This window comes from Phyllostomus discolor, chromosome 7 (genome assembly GCF_004126475.2).
Source record: "Phyllostomus discolor isolate MPI-MPIP mPhyDis1 chromosome 7, mPhyDis1.pri.v3, whole genome shotgun sequence".
Classification (NCBI taxonomy): Eukaryota; Metazoa; Chordata; class Mammalia; order Chiroptera; family Phyllostomidae; genus Phyllostomus; species Phyllostomus discolor.
The window spans coordinates 82,885,694-82,908,108 of record NC_040909.2 but is presented as its reverse complement, the minus strand read 5'-3'; positions in this window follow the sequence as shown (position 1 = coordinate 82,908,108).

The following is a 22,415-nucleotide window of genomic DNA, read 5'->3' as shown; positions in this document are numbered from 1 at the left end:
AATATGCCTCTAATGAGATAAAACATTCATACAAGGAGCCATCAAGTTAAAGCCAGAAGTAAAATCGTATCTGGCTGGGCAGCAATGCTCAGGCCAAGTTCAAATGGAATAAAGACAGTGAGTGGGCTGAGGGGAAGGTTAAACATAAAAACAAAACAAACAAACAAATGCATTGAGAATAACAGGCCCAAATGAAGAAACAGCTTAAAGATATATATCTTTTTCTTTTGGTTCCTCAAATCCTTTTCAATTACAGTTGACATTCAATATTATTTATATTAGTTTAAGGTGTATAGAACAGTGGTTATACAATCATATATTTTACAAATATTTCCAGTACCCACCTGGCCTCATATATAGTGATTACAACATGATTTGCTATATTCCCTATACTGTACTTCATATCCTGTGACTATTTTTTAATTACTAACCTATACTTCTTAATTCCTTCACCTTTTTCACTAATTGCCCAATCCCACCCCTCTGGCAACCATTATTCTGTTTTCTGTATTTATGAGTCTTAATATTTTCTTTGTTTATTTTGTTCTTTATAGTCCACATGTATGTGAAATCTTACAGTATTTGTGTTTCTCTGATTGACTTATTTCACTTAGCATTGTACTCTCTAGGTCCAATTTTACTGTCATAAATGGTAAGAGTTCATTCTTTCTTATGGCTGAGTAAATCTTTCCAGTCCTCAGACAGAGTCTTTAGTAAATCTGCTCTAGAGTCAGAGTTCTGCAAAGTATACATGATATTTGCAAACTGCCACTTTGAGAAGATCTGTTGTTAAAAATATTTACTTTAAACAAATGTTAGATTTAAGAGCATTATGAGAGAGTTCAGATATCCTTTACTCAACTTTCCCCAAAGTTATCATCTTATATAGCTATCATGGGCTTATAAAAATTAAGAAATTAATATCAATATGATACTGCATTTATTTTTCAGATTTCAAGTTTAATTACTTGGAGATTGAAAAATACATGTATATTTTGAGAGTTTAGTAACCCAATGAACATTTAATGAGTGTTGCTTTGAAGGCCTACAATTTTATTTTGTTTTGTTTTCAGAGTTCTCTTATAAACAACCTTGCACCTTTATCCTCTTACCAGTAATGCCAACAAAAGCTAATTTACCTTAGCATCAGATAAATTCCTTTACAAAAGCATCCTTGTAAAAGCATCCTTTACAAAAGCATCAGATAAATTACCTTAAACATAGTAGGTGCTTATGAAATATTTCTTGAATTAACATTTCCTATTCTCCACTTCTGCTTTATACCTGGAGGATAAATGTCTTATCATGCAGACACAGAAAATGAGCTTCATAAAAAACAAAAGCAAACAAAACAAATTGATATATTCATACAATAGATCATTATACATCTATAAGAATAAACATAATGTACAACTATATATAATACTATGAATAGCTCCTAAAATCATATTCAGAAAAATAAAACAGATGCAAAATAATTATTATGATTTATTTTATATCAAATTCAGTAGTATAATCTATGCTATTAGAAGACCAGAGAGTTGTCACACTTTAGAGAGTTCACAGGGGCCTGAAGAGGTAAAAAGGGACCTAAAGGAGACATAGTTGGCTTCTGGTGAGTTCTATTTCTTGATATGACTGCTGGAAAAATAAGTGTGATCACTTTGTGAAAGTACATTAAAATATTTCTTAGAAAATGTCATTTTATAGATTGAGATTATGCTTGAGTAATAATTTTTCATTAAATATTTTTAAATCTTTCACTTTTACTTTTAGTTTTTAAACCAAGTATTGGCTTCATTTTTCAAATATTAATTTAATACCTATTTTAAAGAATTTTTAAAAGAATCCAAAAAAAATTTTGGTATGAGCCATTAATAATTAATTTTAAGGTTGCAATCAAAACTTCATTAATATAAATTATATTTTATACTATCTATATTAACTTATTATATTAATGTATTATTTATCATTCTACTTATATTATCCTTCAATAACCATCAATTTGTTTGATATTGCTTGATTTTATATTTCTATAATTACATTTATCTTCTCAAGTTAATATATGTATTTAATTAATACAGTTTCATAATGTTTTCAACACATTTAAGATGACGTCATATATATAACACAGTTACACTTAGTGACAGAAGAAAACCTTGCTAGTTCATTATATGTGGAGAAAGTAGTTTAATAAATAAATACCCAACTCGAATGCATAATAGATAAATATTTTGCTCTGTTGCTTATATATCCCAAGCAACCCCACCTATGTTCAAAGTCAAATGCAGAAAAAGGAAAAAATTATGTATGCTCTTGGTAGTAAGGTCTTAGATACCAATATTATTCTTTTCCCATAAATGGAACCAAGTTTTTTGGAGAATAGGTGATTTCACGGCTTGGAGCAAAAAATATTAGTGGCTGAATGGTTTAGTGTTGTAAAAATCTAAGAATGTTCTCTGATAATCATCATACATTTCTGCTTCTGAGTCTTACCATCCTTGAATCCCTTAAATGTTTTCTAATAATTTGGAATCTTTTCCCCTTTAGGATGGCACAGAATCTGAAATATCTACACAAGTACGAATTATTGAATAGCACTGACACCCAAATACTAGTCGTGTGCTTAGGAAGTCTGTGTTAGAAAGTGGAACATGGTGAAAGTTTTATCATAAGTCTGGCTAGATTTGCAATATTTTAGGTTCTACCTTAAGAAGTAAATGATTGTTGACCATGCCTAGCTTTCATTCTGAACGTCATGTGCAAGAAATTTATTCCCTCAAAATTTATAATACTAGTTTAGCATAATTTACCTTTGGCTTGAAGGAGAAATATAAGGACCAAAGACAAACACCATCCTCAAAGCATTGGTTCTATTCTCTTGTACTATGTCTTGCTTATAATCAAGCAGATGGTGTTTTCTTGGCAAATTGGTTTGTAGTAAAATGATGTAATATAAGATGATTTAATAGCTGCAATTTTTTCAGCTGATAAATTCAATATCTTAGGTCTTCTTCCAATAAGGATTGGAGATAAAATATGTTTGTGCTTAAAACTCAGAAATTTTAAAACAAGCAATTCAAACTTTATGTTGTCAATATATCAAAATATCCCATTTCCATATAGTAATGCTAAGCTAGTGATATCAAGATAGTCATGTGACCACCAGAAAAGACACAATAAAATTATTCGGTGCATCCCTCTGACAAAGCCACTATGAATGGTTGAAAAGAGTCCCTTAAACTCTCTCTCCTTTTCCCCTGTCTGTGTCTAGTTTTTCTTCATACTAGTTTGTAAGCAGCTAAGTCTGTATTTCCATTAGCTATGCCAAATTAGGCATCTATACAAGTAGACTAACTGACCACATTGGTTTACATTGTCTATGCCTGTGTCAGCCTTTTGTTGTATCTATGCCCCAAAGAAGCAGTGGGATGGGATGGATAGGAGTGTGCCTTGTAGATCCAGCCTGCCCACCTTCCTCACACCTCCATTTACAGCACTGGAATTTTTAGGTTTGCACAGAAGCTGTGTGTATCCTCTTTTCTTCATATGCACAATGGAGAAATATAAGCAGTTATATTATGCATTTATTGTGAGATTTAAGTGGGTTAGTACAGCTAAAGAATATAGAGTAATGTCTGCTATATGAATGTTAGGATTGTTTTTAAATTACAACTGTTCATTTTACTAAGGCAGGTATAACTCCATAATGATACAAGGCAGAGGAAATGGGAACACAAAAGGGAAGAAACTTTAGCAGTGATATAGTACAGAGCTTGAGTTGATCAGCAACCTGGGATTTAAATAAAATTTCAATCTTTTTATCCTTAAAGCAGATAATTGAAATGAGGAGAGATACTGCAGCAGCAGAATATTCTCTTCCATTTACATCTGCTTTAGAGTGCTTTTCCCTTCAAGACCAGTGGTGAAAAGTCAAGACAGATTAACAAATTTAATAGTATGATTAACTTAGATGACTAGAAAAAAGCCTGGACTCCTAGCAGGTAGATGACTCAGCTGGGAAACAGAACTTGCACTTTCCACAGAATCATAAGTCCCAACAGTTTGGTTTCAATTTTAAATGATCAGTTTCCAAACTTGAAAAGTTACGGGTTCAGGCTATTTGATCAAAGTTCATTGAAGCATGGCCTGAATCATATACCTTAGCAAGAATCCTCTTCAAAGGAGATTCAATTTATCCATCCAAAATTTACCTTTTTCACACTTACATAAAGTTCATTTTCTGCCTTTGGTTTTCTAAAGAAATTCCCTGAAGGGAAATATTTGGCCCCATACATTTATGCTGGGTTTGCTTTAAATTATGTATAGCTTTCTATCTCAGTTTCTAATCAATGAACAAACCCAGAAACATTCTGCAAAATAAAATACTCCTGAGTTTTATTTTATATTCAGAGGCAGCAAAGATTTAGGGAGCTTTGAACCTCTGTTGTCATTTTGGATGTAAAACCTCTAAAAATGTTCTATGTTTCCCAGTGACACTTCAATTGTATTTAATCTGTGATCTTGAAAACTAATGTCATTTTAGTTGCAGAGTAAACATATTAATTCACAGAAAACTAAGGATCTTTTCAGGGAATCAAGTAGTAACCAAGTATTTATAGTTATCAATCATTCCTAGTTAATATTGGCAGATGTTTAATAGATACTACATTTCTTCTTACATTTAATAAACAACTTTGTTACTCAATTCCTTAATTTCAGTTGGTGTAATAATTAATCAGCAATTATTTCTAGTAAATGATTTGTTTCTAGAAAATTGATGGTTCATTTAAATATGTTATTTTTCTCCTTCAGGAGTTTTGTGGGCCACATTTGAAAGTTCATTTATTAGAATTTAATAGAAGGGAGACGGAAAAACACATCAAATTTAAACCAATACATCAAGTCCCAATTTTTTCTGTAATTAGGTCAATGTAATGTATATGAAGTAATTCAAAATTTATGCTAAGCTTCAGGATATGTTCTGTATTGCTTTGTAATGTGAAATCTAACTAATAACAAATGAGTGCATTTCTAAAGGTAATTAACCTCATAAGTAATGAGGAAATCACTGCTACTTTAAGAATCACATACAGTCACAATATGTCTATCAGAGAGAAAAATACTATTAAAAGAAATTATTTTCGGGATTCCACTTTGGTGATGAAGCAAGGACAGCTTCACACCAGACATAGCTGGTTGTATCATAAAGCATATTAAATGTATTTTTTTTAAGAAAACTAAACTATGTTTTTTTGAATAAGTTGAGAAAAGGAATGTTGAAATTAAAATTTCTCTGAGCATCTAAGAAGTGGTAGAAGCAGCTATCTCAATCTGGTAGTTGCAAGATGAAATAAGGGAAAATAAATTCACTACTCATTGTAAGAATATGCAAGTAATTCTATGTCTAGACTTGACTTATGAAATCTGCTATCTCTTCTTGTGATTTGTCCTAATCTTCCTCTGTTTTCTCCCAAATATTCAACAAAGTCTTGTTAGGTACAATGATCTTGGGTTATTTGTGTGTTTTTAAAAGTAGAATTCACCAAAGATAAAACAAAGACAAATACCTCATGACAATCTCCTACACATCTCATGAGACATCTGCATATTATTTTTCTCTAATTTTGAAGGTATAGTTAAATATTTAGAGGTTACTTCATCAGTGATTATGTATATATATTTACATTGTATAAGCTGGAGTGGGCATAATCATTAGAAAGATTTATCTGTATACTGAAACTAAGAATAAGGACTCCACCATGCTATCTCCAAGAAAATGGCCTAAGCCAGGTCTCTTTCCACTTTGTTAATTGAAAAAAATAATAGAGAAACTCTTGTAGTAAGGAAACCAATTAAGAAGCTAAATAATGTTTTCCTGGAGTCCTAATGAGTATGGGTCAAAATCTTAAGAATATTCTTCTTACCTGTGGAAAGTGCATGTCTTTGTCAATTCATGAGACTTCTGGAATGATTTTTGTTAAATGACAGAGGAAGACAGTATTCCAGGATAAGCCAGTGTTTCCAAATCAGCTCAGGTTATCAAAGACAGATGTTTCAACCATATTTTCTCAAAATCATTATTCAAATGTTAACTGCTATTATGTATAAAAATTAATTTGCAATAATTATTGAGTTGAAAATCAAGCCCAAACCTTTTAGTATGATTCCCTATTAATGGAATCTTTTTTTATTCTTATATTCTTGGTCCCCAGCATTTTTCCTATCTGTTCCTCATGACAGGAATTAGACACACATGTTTTATTATTTTTAAGTATATTTTATTGATTATGCTATTACAGTTGTCCCATTTTTCCTCCCCTTTAGCCCCTCCACCCTGTACACCGCCCCACCATCATTCCCCTACCTTAGTTCACATACACATGTCATAAATATAAGCTTTTTGGCTTTTCCATTTACTATACTATTCTTAACCTCTCCCTATTTATTTTGTACCTACCACTTATGTTTCCTACATGTGTTTTAATATTTTAGGAGTTGTATGACTTGCTTAAGACAAAATATGTCTGTAATCTAGTAACTGATAAGTTAGAAATAATTTCCAGTTCTTTGGATTTCCAGAATTTTACTCACTTTATGTCAAAGTGGCTCAAAGACTAAAGTACAACTTAATGCCAAGATATTTAGAAAAAATATTTACTTTTATTTTGCAAAATAAATATAGCTTTGAAGACCAGAAAATAGCATCTTGCATTATGATCTTGCAGAACATCAATATACCAATTTTATCACCCATAAAATGGGTATGATAACAGCAGAACCCATAAAGCTGTGGCACTGGTCAAATGCATTAATGTTTGTGCCATCATTGATATATCCCCTGTCAGGATGCACACACTCCATGTAGATTAACAGCTTTCCAATTTCTAGCATAATGACCTCTTCTGGCACATTACGTCTTTTGCTCATGTATAAATATTTGTTCAACAAATGAATTGAAGGTAATTTAACCCATGTATCTAAAAAAATTAACAATAATTCAGTTGCATTTTTTTGGTGTTTGTGCTAGCATTTCTTCTTTTTCAATGTTTGTCCATCATAATCTGCTCACCTTTGACTAGAAAAGAATAATTCCACAAAGGGCAGGCAGGTCACCCTTCTATTGCTGTGTGCATACTGTCTAAAGAAATGTTGAAGATAATGCAAATGTTCCATGTAAAACACTTATGTAATTCTAGGATGTAGAAAGTTTTACTCATGCCCTCTTTATTAACTCCATGACTACCTATAAAATCTGTTCATTCGAGAAGTGCCCATTTTATTCCTATCATATTGCAACAGATCTGTGATTTAAGGCCTAAAGTGTGGAAATACTAAGCATACAGCAGAATTACCCTCTTAGAGGATAATCCAAACCAGGAGGTTTTGATAAAAGAAATGAGTGTGCTTCCTGTGAATAGCTCCAATCACATGTTGCAAAGGTGGTGGGTAAATTGTGTGGCTATAGGCTGAAACGTATCATTCCTTGCTAGGTACTGTGCTATGAATTTTTGTTTTCTTTTACACCATCTTCATCAAAAATCAGATTTTCTTGTGTTGTTGACAGGTGTCATAGGTTAAGATCATAGCACATTATAATAAAAGTGTCCAACTCTTCCTGGACCTGCTAAATTCATTGTTTGTAAATGTCATTCCAAAATACTGTGAAAGAAAGGCTGGGGTCATATGAAACAACCTACTCTCCAATGGTTGGAATGGAAGCTCCTGGCAGTTATTCCCTTTGTTTAAAGACTGGGCACTTTGCAGCCAGAACTGTGATCATCCTGTATTACATATTGCTAGACTAAAACAAAACCCCTAATTTCCTAAGTGACTACCAAAATAAATCAGAAAGAACTACCAAAATGGTGTACTGGTTGACACAAGGGAAGAGTTCCCCAAAGTAAGTTATATACCTAGCATTATCATATGTTGGGAACATTTGGTTTAAAGACAGGGAAACTAAATTTGTAAAAAATATAATTCAGGGCTTGAGAAATCTTAATAACTATTAAATAATCCATCTGAAATCACTTTTGTGGAGATCAGCATGACTTTTCATTTTTTTATAGCACATGTAGAATAACTAGCCTTTTAGGAACCTAGGACCCCATTTATGAAAAACATTCATCTCTAGCTCCATTGCTGAGAATTACATGACAACAGGTAAGAAGCTGACAAAATCTGAACAGGGAAATTCAGTGAGGAAGTATATTTTTGTAAATGAATAAAAGTGGAAGGAAGGAACAGTCCAATGCAATAAAACAAGTTAATGCATGTGTATATTTCACTAACCACCACAAGAGAGAAGAGGGTAGAGGAAAGCATGTGTGGATATGTGGGAGAGGAAGGATTGGCATGGGTTTGACAGTAAAACCCAAATGAAAACCCTCCCCGCACTTTGTGGAATTATTCTTTCTCTTCTCTGGATCTGCAGAGACACATTTCCCTGGGGATGTAGCACATTTTATAGGCAGAAACAGATTGACTCTTTGTGTAGTCCTGTTATTGAGAAGGACACTGTAAGTAGAAATCCTCAAATTCTTTGTGCATACAAGGATTACAACACATCTAAAATATAAATATTTGAGAATTAGAAACATATTACTCCCATGGATTTAAACTGGCATTCTCTATCTAACTATTTGACTCTGGATCCATTAAATTAAATTTGACATTCCTGTCCCTCACATGTAGCCTGCTTTCTTTCACAAGTTTAATGTCCAAACTATTGTTCAAATCCATCCTACCTCTATGACTGCACTCTATGCTTCCTTTCTTCTCTTCAACAATGTGGTCATAACCTCCACTCCATGAACATGATTCACCATTCCTTTACACATGCAGTGTTCTAGAAAAAGAAATCATTTCAAGTCCAAATCTATGCCCCTAACTCTCTATTTGTATTCATTAAAGACTTCTGAAGTCTAAACTACTTAAAATGAATTTCTAAGTTTTGCATAATCTGTTTTCTACTACCTTCACAGCAAGATGTTTTACACATTGCTGTATTTATTTTGCTATATTTCTCTCCTTCAATTTCATCAAATTTGTGATTTCTTTTGACCATTAAGATCTTACAAGATGTGCCCTGACTAGTGTGGCCATGGATTAATTGCCAGCCTGCCAACCAAAGGCTCACTATTTTGATTCCCAGTCAGGATACATGCCTGGGTTTCAGGCCAGGGCCCCAGTGGGGTCACATGAGACACAGCCACACATTGACATTTCTCTCCTTCTCTTTCTCCCTCCTTTCCTCTTTCACTAAAAATAAACAATCTTTTCACCAATAATAAAATCTTTAAAAAATCTCTCTCAGGATGCTATTCCCTGTGCTTGGAATGATCATACCTTCTGATGCCTGCGAGCTTGGCTAGTAGATAAGGGGAAGTGCCTGCTTGGGAGGAGCCTGGTCAGTGACACGGAAGGCATCAATGTGATGTGGACTACATCTCTCTAGAGAAATGCAGTCACCCTATGATGATAAGGTAGGAATGTTGGAAAATTAAACAGATCAAATTTGTGAGTTAATAAACTCAGTTTTTCTGAGTTTCATCTACTTCCCATTCTTTATGATGCTCTAGGGTTCCTTTTTTAATAGGTTTATGGAAGGCATGTGAGACCCACAGTCATAAATAGTGTGTAATATACTATTCCTCAGAAATTGGTTTAGTAGATGTTCTAATATTTTATATTCTAGAATGTGTGCGCAAAAACAGTTTAGAAAATCTCAAGCCTTGAATAGTTTCTCCAGTCAAGCATGTTGATTACCACTTTGACTGAAATAAATGGTAACTGATTTTATTTCTCTGAGAGAATCCAATTTTATTCCTTGAATATACACATAAACTCTGAAGAAGATGAATTTGACTTAAATAGAAATGCACATTTAGGCACACTTCACTTTGTAAATGTTGACATGTCTCATCAGCAAACAATGTAAATGATACAGTTCGAGTTGAAAAGGTTTTTTATTGCTACAACCTTCCATCTCTTTATTATCTAAAAAGTTAACTTGAAGGAGTAAAGGCACATTTATTAATATAAAATCTCATATCTAAAAATGTAAAGTAACCAGAAGACATTAAATATTAATAAAAGACTTTGTAACAGCTTATAAAAGAAAATTTGTAATATGTGATGAATATATTTTGAATATGACAAAAAGATATGCACTTACTAATTAAAAATCACATATGCTTGAGTTCATTTTGTATGCACTTTAAAACATTTTAAGTAGGGGGACTTCCAGCAAGATGGAGGAATAGGTGGACGCACCGTACCTCCTTGCACAACCAAGATTAGAACAACAATAATTTACATACAGAATAACACCCAGAACTGACAGAGGATTTATCTGAATGGAAGTCGGACAGGCAAGAAGTTGAAGTAGACCCATACATCCAGACCTGTAGGAGAAGACGAGCTGGGCGGGGGGGGTCGGCGGCATGAGGAGGTCAGGGAAAACTTGGCGCGAAATCGGCTCAACAGCCATCTGGTGTGCAAGAATGTAGCGGTGGTCCCTGAGTATGCAAGCTGCACTGGCAGACCCAGTGAGGAGGCAACTGTGGACCAGGGCAGAGCTCACAGCCCAGGATCCCAGAGAAGGGTCTGAGATCCCAGGAGAACGGAACTACTGCCATTGTTCCCTCCCATCCCCGCTACCGCCCCTGCCCCTACATATAACGTCACAATCTAGAGACTGGGGTGCCCAGCCCCGGTGAACACCTAAGGCTCCGCCCCCCACCGTAAGAAGAGCGACCAGACCAAAAAAAAAAGGAGAGACAGGGAGAGATATGTTTCCAACAGAACAGATCAGTCCCCCAGGACTCATCCTTTTGAGCGACTAAGAAATAGCCAATCTATCAGATGCACAGTTCAAAACACTGGTAATCAGAAAGCTCACAGAATTCATTGATTTGGGGTGCAAATTAGATGAAAAGATGCAGGTTAACATAAAAGAGATGCAGGAAGATACACGGAGGAGAGCCAATAGTGAAGGGAAGGAAACTGAGTCTCAAAACAATACAGTGGACCAGAAGGAAGATAGAATCAACCAAGCAGGAAAGAATGATGAAATAAAAATTCAAAAAAATGAGGAGAAGCTTAAGAGCATCCAGGACATCTTTAAACGTCCCAACATCCGAATTATAGGGGTACCAGAAGGGGAAGGGGAAAAGCAACAAATTGAGCACGTATTTGAACAAATAATAAAGGAGAACTTCCCCAACCTGGCAAAGGAAATAGTCTTCCAAGAAATCCAAGAAGCTCAGAGAGCCCCAAAGAAGTTGGACCCAAGAAAAAACACACCAAGGCACATCATAATTACATTAGCCAAGGTAAAAATGAAGGAGAAAATCCTAGAAGCATCCACAGATAAGGGGACAGTAACCTACAAAGGAGTTCCCATCAGACTGTCAGCTGATTTCTCAAAAGAGACCTTACAGGCAAGAAGGGGCTGGAAAGAAATATTCCAAGTCATGAAAGACAAGGACCTATATCCCAGAATGCTCTATCCAGCAAAGCTGTCATTTAGAATGGAAGGGCAGATAAAGTGCTTCTCAGATAAGGTCAAGTTAAAGGAGTTCATCATCACCAAGCCCTTATTTTATGAAATGCTAAAGGGACTTATCTAAGAAAAGAAGATAAAGAAAAAACATGTATAGTAAAAGGACAGCAAACTCACAATTATTAACAACCACACCTAAAGCAAAACCAAAAGAAACTAAGCAAACAACTAGAACAGGAACAGAACCACAGAAATGGATGTCACATGGAGGGTTAGCAACAGGGGAATGGGAGGAGGAGAGAGAGGGGAAAAGGTATAGAGAATAAGTAGCATAGGATGTAGGTTGAAAATATATAGGGAGAGGGCAAGAATAGTATGGGAAATGTAGAAGCTAAAGAACTCATAAGTATGACACATGGACATGAACTAAAGGGGGGGGATGTATGTGGGAGAGGGGGTACAGGGTGGAGGGGAGAGAAGGGGGGAAATGGGACAACTGTATTAGCATAATCAGTAAAATAAAATAAAAAAACTCCAGGAAACAAAAAAAAAACACACAAAAAAACATTTTAAGTAGTTATTAAAAAAGAAAAATAACAGCTACTTATTTCTTTTGAAAAATTAAAACTTGGTTAGCTTATTAATCATCATTAGTTTGTAGCTTGTTTCTCAAGTCTATATAAGATTCTTAAATGGAGGTAATTTTTAGTATGCTTATTTCTATTTATTTGTAGATAAATACTTGTTCATTAGAGTTTGCATCCTCTTTCTGAGTCATTTTTACTCCAACTTTTAGATAGATGTCAGAACTTTGCATGAGGGATGTTTATTCAGCAACTTCATTCCAATACAAAATATGGCTGAAATAATGTTGAAATGATGGTTAAATTTATTAATTAATTTACCATCTATTTATTCTTACTCTATGTTCCATAGACTATCTTAGCCACTGGTGATAATATATTGAACAAGATGGAAACAGTCCCTGATTTCATGAAACTTATTTTATAAGACAGTAGATAAGGCTATAAAAAAAAAGTCAATCAGAGGAGAGGGATTCTGGAGTAATAGGGATGAAGTGATCAGGGAAATTTAAGGATGTAACAATTGAACAAAGATCTGAATAATAAGAAGCTACAAGTCATACAATGTCTGGGCAATGTAATTCTGGGCAGAGGGAATACCACATGCAAACCCTAAGTCTAGAAAACTCTTGAGGTATTTGAGAAACAACAGGGAGGTGGGGGGTGGTTAAGAGCCAAAAGTGTGGGAGTATAGGGAGAAAAGATACTATTTAGAAGGGGTAAAAAGGCTTGCATGAATTCTAGATTGTAATTGATCTTTCAGCCAATAACTGGAATTCAACTATGCCACATGTGATGAGGAAAAAGGGAAGAGAGGAAGCAATAAGATCATTTAAGAGATTAGTGAGGTTATTGTAACTATCCAGGCTAAATATTATGGTTGCTAAGATTAAGGATGTAATGGTTAAGAAAATGAAAATTTGTCCTTCAGACAGCAATAAGTTGTTGAGATTGAATGAGCAAAGAATCTATTTTTTCCCTGGATATTTGGATGACTGTTAGGAAATTATTACCCCAAAAAGGCTGAAGAACATTTTTTTTTCACTATGGATGAAGTCTGGGAGTTCTTTTGAACATCTTAATGGAAATAATGGGGAAGGTCTTAATATAAAATCTTGACCTAGAAAATGAAGTTAGTACAGTCCTGAAATATGAATCTGAAAGTCATTTCTTTATAAAGGCTATTTAAGTCATGGCATTTCATGATCTTTATAGAAAAAGACAGTGGATAGAAAAGAAAGAAAGATGAAAAGAATGGTGATCTGAGGCATTCCAATATCTACATTAAGGAATTCAGGAGCCTAAAAGGAAAACAAAAAGTAACATTTCATGGAATAGAAGAAAAATGGACAGTATAGTGCCTTACTCAATCCAAGTAGAGGAAAGTTTTAAATAAAAGTAAAGATCATTTGTGTAAATGATGCTAACAGTTTGTGTAAAAGGCCTGAGAATTGACTATTACATTTAGAAAAATGGATGTTCTTGTGACTTTGAGTCTCATAAGATTAGAATAGACTAAAAAGAAAAGAGAAAATGGTGTAATATGAAAATAACAAAAATAATAAGCAAAAAAATTGTGGGATTTTGCTAAAAAGAAAATCAAGAGACTAGGATTATGCAAGAGAATGAAGTCTCAAAAGAGCTTTTTTTTTTCTTTTTAAACATGGGGGATATTATAATAAAGTGAATAATCAGGTAGAAAAGAGAACATTGGTGATTCCACAGTGGGAAGGAAAAAACATAGTAATTATTGTTTTATTTTAGAGAGAAGGGACTGAAATCCAGAAAAGAGTGAATAATTTTTCTTAGAGAGGAACACAGGCAGGGTGACAATGAACAAATTAAAAAAAAAGTGGAAGGCACAGAGAATGGGCACAATGAAGGTGGTCTGCCATATTTAGCAAATGGAAGCAGAGTTAGGATTTAACATTTTAGCTTGAGTAGAAGAGGGATGTTGGGGTTCTGAAGAAATAATAGGTCATTGACACATTCAAGAGAAAGCCAGCTAATGAACTAATAATGATCTCATGAAAGGGCTAGGCAATCATGAATTTAAGCCCAAAACAGTCAACCTAATTGTCTTTTTATCCCCTCTATCCTTGGTCTGCTTCTTGTGTCAATACACTGAGGAGATACAGGATTGAATTAACTAGACAATTAGGGCAAAATGAAGAGGAAAGGGGCTAAAGGTATATGATGAATAGTGATTAAAAGAATGTATCATTGAATCAATTGTCCACTTGTCTGAGTTTCAATCTATATATTTAAGAAAAATCTCAACTTTAATTTGGGGCAGATTATTTAACACATTTTTCTTATTTGCTAATCATATACAATAATATATCAAATGTGTCATATGCAGCACCCAGTACATTTCAGATATCATCATTGTTGTCTTGTGATCAATATCTTAGAAATTAGTATTAGCTAATTTCTACAAACCAAGTATACATTGTTGACACCATCCTCTAAAGTGGCTAATGATCACTAACCTAATTCAGGAATAAGTGCACATACCAGTTTAAAATTTCAACCTGGATTTTGGTTTTGATCGGTTTGTATAGATTTATAGTCATAGATATGTATTTAACAGAAATATCATCATGTTTCACTCTAATACATATGCCATAAATGATTTCCCAATGAAGTAGAATATATGTAGAGATTTTTTTGAATGCATGTTCATAGTGAGATGTCGCACACAAAAATCAGGCTAGTAATTAAAATCATAAAACTCGTCATAAAGATCTAACTGGTTAAAAACAGTAAGAAATTGCTAAACTAAGACAAATAGAGTTAGAGGAAGATGGCAGAGTAATAGCAGGGAGCATAATCCCCTTCCCCTATGCATGGGAGGGAAACTGGCCGATCTACAGAGGAACAGAGCAAGGAGCCAACAATATCGTAACATTTATAAAAATAGGACATCAAAAATTATAGTGGACATTGAAAAACCAGATGGTAGGGAGACTGCTTCAGGATAATAAGGGCCCAGGGATCAACTCGGGAATTAGGGAGGTTACAGTACCCAGACCCGGTGCTCCCAGGTCTGCCTCAGGGCACCCAGGAGAGCAGACTCACGGCTCCCCCCCCAGACAATAAGGATTGAGCAGCAATGGGAGAGGCCCTGTTGCTTGAAGGCACAGAGAGGGGAGTATGACTGGGAGACAATCACAAAGGGGCTGCAAGCACCCAAGCACCACCCTGGGAAGAGTGAGTGCCCTAGCCTGTACAACCAAGGGTGGCCTTGTCTGCGTCCATGCCCGCAACCCAGTGAGAGTGTGCTTTTGTGGAAGGCCCTGACCCCACAACCCTGAACAAGGAAAGGGCACGGGCGTTGGAGGATTTCTGGAGCCTTTGGTAGTGAACTCGGGGAAGCATGGGCCCCTTCGGGATTCCCAAATCTCACACGGTGAACCCGGAAAAGACACAGGTGCTTCTCGGGTTCCTGGAGCCCGTAAAGGGGAAATTGGGGAAAGGGCATGACTCCTTGCGATCCCCGGAGCTTACACCTAGAACCAGAAAAGACACGGCGCTCTGCAAGACCCCGGAGCCCAGGAAACTGTGGCAGTGAGCTCTGGAGAGCATGCTTGGGAGCGCCCATACCCACACCCAGGGCCCTTCAGAGAGTCATCAGATTGGCTCTGGGCAGAGCCTGTGGCTAGTCCTGGGGACAGTACTCAAGAGACTGACTGAGTTCTGACTGGGAAGAGTGAAAAGCATTCCAATTGCCCCTCAGCCTGCTGAAGCCAGCAAGACCAGAAAAACTGGTTTGGCCAGTTAGAAACCAACAAGAGGATTTTGTTTGTTTGTTTGTTTGTTTGTTTGGTTTTGGCAGTCATTGTTTGATTGTTTGATTTTATCTTGTTTTTTAATTGACTTTTTAATTTTTAAGTCTTATTATTTTTATATCTCTCAATTCCTTGTTTCTCTTCCTTTCATCCTAGTATTACCCCTTCCACTTCAAATGTGTCTCTCCTGCATTCCATCTTCTGCTTCTTTTTTTCCTTTTTTTTTTTTTTTTGAGCCTGCAAGTTACTGCAAATTTGTATTATCTTTTTCATCTCTAGCATTTTTTATTTTAATAGTATTTTGGTATTCTTTTTCTTTCTTTGTAATCTTCTTTGCTTGGCTGGTTATACTGTCATTTGATAGGTTCCTCTTGTCTCATTCACAGTGTGTTGATAATTTACTGTCCTTCATTTGTGTTCCATTAATATACTACTCAAGGTTCTACACTCCTTATTCTTGTTATCTAGATCTAATAGATTCTGCCACATGATTGTTGCTTTAATATTACTGTTAATAAGACCTATTTCATACAATTGTAAATACTACACAACACTCCTGCCAGATCTCACCCCATTTTGCAATTTCCTGAACTCTATTATTGTAGGGGTTATTTCTATTCTTTTACACACTACTCCTATTTAATATACTTTACTCCCACCCTACCTCAGTATCTGACCTCCCACAGCCTCACAGCTTTCTAGATCCAACTAACAATCCTTTCCTCCCCAATAAGAGTCTTATATCCTTTCCATCCTTTCTAAAATGGGTGGAAGATCACAGTTAACACCATACATAGCCAAAGGGTCTCCCATCTCTTCTCTACTGGCTGCTACTGTAAATATCATAGAATACTGTCTTGCTGTCTTAAACCATTTTGCCTTAGTCCTCCAACTGACCACAAAAAATAGTAGGGTGACACTTTGAACACCAGAGTACATGAAGGAGACTGCACCAGTGAATCTCACAAGTATTCTACCACAGAAGTTCACACCATAATCACAGGGAACCAGAACAGATCAATTTAAGAAACAGAGGCTAACAAGAAGAGTCTCATGAACAATGAGAAGACAAAGAAACTATCCCCAAATGAAGGGAAAGGAGGAAGCCTCAGGAGGAATGCTAAATGAAATAGAGGCGACTCAACTATCAGATACTGAGTTCAAAACAGTGATTATCATGAAGCTCAATGAGCTCACAATGAGCTACCAGAAACTACAGGGAAGTTACAATGAGCTCACTGCAAACTATATTAACATGAAAAAGGAAATAGAAACTCTCAACAAGGCCCAAGAGGAAATGAGGAATATAATTTTGGAACTGGAGAACCCAGTACAAGGAATGAAAAACAGGATTGATGAAGCAGAAGATTGGATCAGTGAGCTAGAGGACAAAGTAGAAAACAACACCCAGAAAGAGCAAGAAAAAAAAAGAGGCTCAGAAAGAAGGAAGAGGGAAGAAGAGAAATGCAAGACAATACAAAATGTAATAATATCCATACAGTAGGGATATCAGGAGAAGAAGAAGAGCAAGGGATAGAAAACCTATTTGAAAAAGTAACTATGGAAAACTTTCCTAATTTGATGAGAGAAAAAGTCACACAAATCCAGGAAAAACAGACAGTTCCAATCAAGAGGAACCCAAAGGGGCTGACATCAAGACACATCATAATTAAAAAGCAAAATTCCAAGACAAAGAGAGAATCTTAAAGGCAGCAGGGGAAAAACAGGAAGTAACATACAAGAGAGCCCCAATAAGGCTAACAGCTGACTTCTCAACGGAAACACTCCAGGCCAAAAGAGATTGGCAAGAAATATCCCAAGTAATTAGAACCAGTGGTGTGCAATCAAGGCTACTTCACCCAGCAAGGCTCTCAATCATGATAGAAGGCCAAATAAGAAGCTTTGCAGCCAAAAGCAGTCTAAAAGGATACACCTCCACCAACCAGCTGTGCAAGAGATTCTAAAGAGACTGATTTAAGGAAAGGAAGGAAAAGAGAGAGAGAGGAGCACATGTACATAAAAGGCAATGAGTAAGTACCCAGCAATAATAACCTTAAACATAAATGGATTAAATGCTCCAATGAAAAGACATAGAATAGAATGGATAAGAAAACATGACCCACATATATGATGCCTATGAGAGACCCACCTCAGGATAAAAGAACTGCAGAGCCTGAAAGTGAAAGCATGGAAAAAATTTTCCAAGCAAATGGACAGGAAAAAAAGCCAGGATACCAATACTCATATCACAAAAAATAGACTTCCAAAAAAAAGGGGGCATAAAGAGCGACCAAGAAGGTCACTTCATAATACTCAAGGGAAGAATTCACCAAGAAGACATACATATTGTAAATATATATGCACCCAACATAGGAGTACCCAATTACATAAAGAAAATCTTAGAGGACTTCAAGAAAGATATTTACAGCAACATAATTATAGTAGAGGATTTTAACACCCCATGTCAAAAATGCACGGATCTTCCAAACAAAATGTCAACAAAGATTGTGGAATTGAACAATACCCTAGATGAAATGGAATTCACTGATATACACATAGCCCTCCATCCCAAGGAAGCTAAATACACATTCTTTTCCAATGTACATAGAACATTTTCAAAGATAGACCACATGATAGGACACAAAACAAGCCTCAAAAATCTCCAGAAAATTGAAATTGCACCAAGCATTTTATCAGATTACAAGGGACTGAAACTAGAAACCAACCCCAAGGAAAAAAACCCAAAACACTCAAAATCATGGAGATTAAATAATAAGCTATTAAACAATGAATGGGTCAAGAATGAAATTAGGGAAGAAATTAAAAGGTTTCTGGAAACAACTGAAAATGAACTCACTACAGCCATAAACTTATGGGACACAGTGAAGGCAGTCCTAAGAGGGAAGTTCATAGTGACACAGGCCTACCTAAAAATGATAGAAATATTTCAAACAAAAAGCCTAACCCTACCTCTACAAGAACTGGAGAAAAAATAACAAAGACAACCCAGAGCAAGTAGAAGGAAGGAAATAATCAAGATCAGAGCAGAATTAAATGACATAGAGACTAAAAGCACAATTCTAAGGATCAATGAATCCAGGAGATGGTTCTTTGGAAAGATAAACAAAATCAACAAGCTTTTAAGCAGACTCATCAAGAAAGAAAGAGAGAAGACCCAAATAAACACAATCAGAAATGAAAGAGGAGAGATTACAACTGATACCACAGAAATACAAAGGATTGTAAGAAATTACTACAAAGAACTGTATGCCAAGAAATTTGAAAACCTAGGAGAAATGGACAAATTTCTAGAAAAATATAATCTTCCAAAACTCAGTGAAGAGAAGCAGAAAGTTTGAACAGACCAATAACAGCAAAAGAAACTGAAGCAGTAAACAAAAAGCTCCAGGCTTTCGAAAGCCCTGGACTGGATGGTTTCACAGGAGAATTCTACAAAGCAGTTAAGGAAGAGATAACCCCTATCCTTCACAGACTATTCAAAAAAATCCAAAAGGACGGAAGACTCCCAAACTCTATTTATGAGGCCAACATCATCCTAATTCCAAAACCAAATAAAGACACAAAAAAGAAAGAAAACTTCAGGCCAATATCGCTGATGAATATTGACGCTAAAATCCTCAACAAAATATTGGCAAACCCCATCCAACAATACATTAAAAAGATCATACACCCTCACCAATTGGCATTAATTCCAGGGATGCATGGATGGTACAATATTTAAAACTCAGTAAATGTAATACATCACATAAACAAAAGGAAAGAAAAAAAACAAGTGATCATATCAATAGATGTAGAAAAAGCATTTGATAAGGTACAGCAACCATTTATGATAAAAACTCCCAGCAAAGTGGGAATAGAGGGAGCTTTTGTCAACATAACAAAGGCCATATATGAGAGACGTATAGCCAATATCATACTCAATGGGCAAAAATTAAAATCTTTCCCACAAAGATCAGGAACAAGACAAGGCTGTCCACTTTCATCACTTCTGTTCAATATAGTACTGGAAGATTTAGCCACAGCAATCAGACAAGAAAAAGAAGTAAAAGGCATCCAAATTGGAAAAAAGGAAACAAAACTGTCACTGTTTGCAGATGACACGATGATGTACATAGAAAACCTTATAGACTCAGGCAAAATGCTAACTGACCTAATAAATTAATTTGGCAAAACAGCAGGATACAAACTCAATATCCAGAAATCAAAGGCATTTCTGTACACCACCAATGAAACAGCAGAAGCAGAAATCAAGAAAAAAAAACTCCCATTTGAAATAGCAAAAAGAAAAATAAAATATCAAGGAATAAACCTAACCAAAGAGGTAAAAGACCTGTATTCAGAAAACTACATAACACTGCAGAAAGAAATCAAGGAAGACACAAACAAATGGAAACATATACCGTGTTTATGGATTGGAAGAATTAATATCATCAAAATGTCCATACTACCCAAAACAATTTGCACATTCAATTCAATACCTATTCAAATACCAATGGCATATTTCATAGGCGTAAAACAAACACTTAAAAAATTTATCTGGAACCATAAAAGACCCTGAATAGCTGCTGCAATTTTCAGAAAGAAGAGTAAAGTGGGAGGGATCACAATACCTGACACTAAACTATACTACAAGGCCACTGTAATCAAAACAGCCTGGTACTGGCATAAAAAAAAAAAAAAAAAACAGGCACATGGACCAATGAAACAGAACACAGAGCCCAGAAATAAACCCAAGTCTCTATGGTCAATTAATATTTGACAAAGGAGGCAGCAACATAAAATGGAGTAAAAATAGCCTCTTCAACAAATTGTGTTGGGAAAACTGGACAGCCACGTGCAAAAAAATGAAACTTGAGCACCAACTTACACCTTATACAAAAATTAATTTAAGTAGATAAAAGACTTAAATATAAACTGTAACACCATTAAAGTCCTAGAGGAGAATGTAGGTGGGACAATCTCAGATATTTTATGCAGAAACTTTTTTACTGACATGTCCCCTAGAGCAAGGGACATAAAGGAAAGAATAAACAAATGGGATCTCATCAAAATAAAAAGCTTCTGCACAGCTAAAGAAAACAGTATCAAAATTAAAAGAGAACCAACTGTATGGGAAAACGTATTTGCCAATGATACCTCAGACAAGGGTTTCATCTCCAAAATATATAAAGAACTTACATGACTCTACTCTAAGAAGACAAGCAACCCAATTAAAAAATGGACAAAGGACTTAAACATACACTTCTCCAAGGAGGACATACAGAGGATCCAAAGACACATGAAACGATATTCAATATCGCTAGCTATCAGAGAGATGCAAATTAAAACCACAATGAGATACCACTTCACACCAGTCAGAATGGCCATCATAAACAAAGCAACAAACAACAAGTGTTGGAGAAGTTGTGGAGAAAAGGGGACCCTGGTTTACTGTTGGTGGGACTGCAGACTGGTACAACCACTATGGAAAGCAGTATGGAACTTCCTCAGAAAACTAAAATTAGATCTGCCTTTTCACCCAGCAATTCCACTCCTGGGACTATATCTTAAGAACCTGAAACACCAATTCAAAAAATCTTTGCACCCCAGTGTTTATAGCAGCACAATTTACAATAGCTAAGTGCTGGAAGCCACCTAAATGTCAATCAGTAAATGAAGGATCAAAAAACTATGGAACATTTACACAATGGAATTCTATGCAGCAGAAGGAAAGAAGGAGCTCCTACCCTTTGCAACAGCATGAATGGAGCTGGAAAGCATTATGCTAAATGAAATAAACCAGGCAGTAAAAGACAAATACCATATGATCTCACCATTAACAGGAACCTAAACAACAAAAAGAAAGAATCAAAATATAGTCAAAGACAGTGAAATAGAGGACAGGCTGACAGTGACCAGAGGGGAGAGAATAGGGAATTTCAGGGGAGAATGGGAAGGGTTTATAGGAACAAATTTAAAGGACACGTGGACAAAAACTGGGGTGGGGGGGCTTGAATGGGAGTAAAAGGCAGAAAACTGTACTTGAACAATGATTAAAATAAAATAAAATAATTGAAGAGGCAAATTTTATAGTTTTTAATATTTTTATGAAACATTCCACTAAAATTTGGCATTCAAAAATAAATGTTTTTAAAAGACACAAAAATTATTTTGAATATCTCTCATATTCTCTAAGTTTTTTCTTAAATAAAAAGTTTATATATTTTAAAAAATATTTTATTTATTTATTTTTAGAGAGGCAAGGGAGGAAGAGAGAAAGAGAAAGAGAAAGAATTATCAGTGTGTGGTTGCTGGGGGCCGGGGGCTGGGGGCCGTGGCCTGCAACTCAGGCATGTGCCCTGACTGAAAATCGAACCTGCGATGCTTTGGTTCGTAGCCCATGCTCAATCCACTGAGCTACGCCAGCCAGCGCTCAAAGTTATATATTAAAGCAAATGTTAATATTGCTGTTTAGAGAAAAAACACATTTTTACTTAACTAAATAAATATATTTAAAATTAGGTAGAAATA